This window comes from Lathyrus oleraceus, chromosome 3, assembly GCF_024323335.1.
Source record: "Lathyrus oleraceus cultivar Zhongwan6 chromosome 3, CAAS_Psat_ZW6_1.0, whole genome shotgun sequence".
NCBI classification, from domain to species: Eukaryota; Viridiplantae; Streptophyta; class Magnoliopsida; order Fabales; family Fabaceae; genus Lathyrus; species Lathyrus oleraceus.
The window spans coordinates 170,415,229-170,418,351 of record NC_066581.1 but is presented as its reverse complement, the minus strand read 5'-3'; the positions used below and the strand labels follow the sequence as shown (position 1 = coordinate 170,418,351).

General features: G+C 39.5%; 1 non-coding gene across 1 annotated transcript; it reads right to left on the bottom strand.

Moving 5' to 3' along the window:
• Nucleotides 1-1,794: 1,794 nt before the first annotated feature.
• On the bottom strand, nucleotides 1,795-1,901 carry LOC127133888 (small nucleolar RNA R71). Its single transcript, XR_007807692.1, has one exon. It is a non-coding gene; the product is annotated as a small nucleolar RNA R71 (small nucleolar RNA).
• Between the last annotated feature and the right edge of the window lie 1,222 nt (nucleotides 1,902-3,123).

Sequence of the window (3,123 nt, the reverse complement as noted above, 5' to 3'; positions counted from 1 at the left end):
TCTTGAGTTTTATCGATATTTCCCCTTTCCTTTTTAGGGATAAATAAAGTTTGGTGGAGACTCTGTTCAATCCATCATTGCGAGCGTGCAATTGCGCCTCGCTTAGTCGTGTTCTCATTTTTCGAGGTGCGACACTTTGATTTTCCCTTTTTTCTTTCCGCTTTTCATTTAGCCAAAGTAGTAGTTTCCTACACTTGGGAACTACTGCAATTTACTTAATTTAGTTTAAGTTATTATTTCGAAGAGGCAGAATCCTACCGACTTGTGGAGGATTGCTTAAGTACTTCAAGATTTGGCATATTATATTAATCCAATTTCCAGGTTTTTATTAAATTGTTATTGCTTTATTATTTTTGTAATCATGTTTGCTTTATTGTTGATCTGTTTATGTTCGTCTGTGTTTGTATTGTTTAACATGTCCGGCTAAACTACCGATATCAGTATGTAACAATTTAATTAGACGGGATTTAATAATAATCGGTGTAAAACTTCTTTCCTCAAACAACCTTTTTGGTTGTGGTTTTTAATTTAAATTTAATTAACTTTGTCACAAGAGTGAGAAGCTATTTTATACGATTTTTCCACGAGAGTGGGAAATTAACTAAGGTGAGAACCGACAATCGCGAGAGCGTGAGGGTCGAACTGGATAGTAAAAACTAGGCATTGATTTTAAAAAACAGCGAGAGCACTTTAAAAGCAATTAGAACTTATTTATTTTCAAAAAGTATTTTTAACTTCAAATGGGACAGCGAGAGCATACATTCTGACTTAAAGGTATAGTCCAAATCAACAATCACGAGAGTGTGAGATAAAGCCTTTTAAATAAGCATTTTCTACTGAAAGATATTTGGTACTTAAATTATACACCGATGACTTATCAAATCCCGACGATTAATGCGTTTCATACTGATATCCTTCTATTAATATTTTCTTAAGACTTAACTTCCCTTAGATTTAATTTTCTTCAACCAAACTTCGAAGAATCATTCCCTTAGCTAAACATAGTAACGTCGGTAGCATTAGTTTGACCATCAGTCCTTGTGGGTTCGATATCTTTTAAAACTAAAACGATTGGACTGTGCACTTACAGTCAAGTACCCGATAGACTATATTCTATATACAGTCATGAGCCGTATCAAGTTTTTGGCGTCGTTGTCGGGGACCTGATTTAGTCAAATAGTGAGATTCTTTCGTTGCACAGTATAGACTAAGGTAAAAACTAATCTCCTTTCCCTTATTTCCCCCGATTGTATTCCAAGTACTCACTCACAAGGCGATAACTTAGCACCACCAATCGCTGAATTAGAGTGTTTCTTATATTTAAGACGCTGAATGCTAGAGTACCAACGAAGATACAATATTCCCGATATCTTCTTTCCTACTGTCGAACCAGTTGAAAAACCAACCATGGCTGCAGTAGATCCATAGAATCGTCCTCTTAAGTTCTACACTACCCTGTCCCAACAAGAACCTCACAGCAGCATTACCGCCCCTGCTATCAATCGAAACGATTTTGAGCTAAAACCCTCATTATTATCAGTCGTCCAACAACATCAATTTGCTGGAAATCCTACGGACGACCCTAATGAACATTTGACCAAGTTTGTGCAGTACGTAGACACTGTGAAGGAGAATGGTGTATCTCAAGATGCGATAAGACTACGCCTCTTTCCTTTCTCTCTAAGAGACAGAGCTTGGGCTTGGTTGCAATCCTTGCCATCCAACTCAGTTACAACATGGGAAGAACTGAAGAACGTTTTCTTATCCCGATATTTTCCGCCAAGCAAAACTGCTATGCTGAGAGCTCAAATCAACGGATTTCGACAAAATGATGTAGAATCTCTCTAAGACGCGTGGGAGAGATACAAAGACATGATGAGGATATATCCACATCACTGTCTCGAACACTGGGTGATCATTCACACATTTTACAATGGGCTTATGTACAACACAATACTGACAGTAGACGCTGCCGCGGGCGGTGCACTTATGGACAAGCCATACAACGAATCCTATCAACTCATTGAAGACATGGCCCAAAACCATTGCCAATGGGGAGGTGAAAGAACTCCAGTAGAAAAGTCCCAAACAAAAAGTGGAATGTACGGAATCAGTAGCGTTGACCACATCCATGCAAAGGTAGATGCCCTTGTTCAAAAGTTAGACAACTTGACCATACCACCCACATCCATCGTGGCTGCCGTGACTCTAAACTGTGATTTATGTGGAACTACTGGACACATTGCACCAGAATGTCAGATATTAGCAGGAGTCCCAACCGATCAAGTAAATTACGCACAAGGAAATCCTTATTCGAATACCTACAACCCAGGTTGGAAAAATCATCCTAACTTTTCGTATAAGAATAACAACGCCCTGTATGCACCTGACCAAGAACCCGCTGTTCCGCGTGGATATCAAAAGCCAACTAATAATGCTCCTAACATGCCTAGGAAGTCCAACCTTGAACTAATGATGGAAAGCTTCATAGCTACCCAAGCTCAAACAAACAAAGACTTCTTGAACCAAAACATACATACTAGCGAGCAACTTAAACAATTAGCGAGCAAAGTAGACGCGTTAGCCACCCACAACAAAATGCTTGAAACACAGATTTCACAAGTGGCTCAACAACAAGCATCTACTGCCGCTCCCGCTGGCACATTTCCTGGACAGCCGCAACCTAATCCAAAGGGACATGCAAATGCCGTAATGCTGAGGAGTGGAAAAGAACTAGACGGACCCGTAGATCCAAGACTCCGAAATCCTGCCATGTACCAAAAACCAGACAAAACCACAACTGAGGAGGTAAGTGAACCGAAGGAGAAGGAAGATAATACCCGAGAGGCCGAAGAGAAAGAAAAACCTTATGTGCCATCACCGTCTTATAAACCACCCATTATGTATCCTTAAAGACTCGCAAATTCTAAAACTGCAGGGCAATTTAGGAAATTTGTTGAACTACTGAAGCAACTAAACATTACAATTCCCTTTACAGAAGCCATCACATAAATGCCCTCATATGCAAAATTTCTTAAAGAGGTCTTATCCAATAAGAAAAAGATCGAGGATAATGAAACAGTTACACTTACTGCTGAGTGTAGCGCAATAATCCAAAATAAC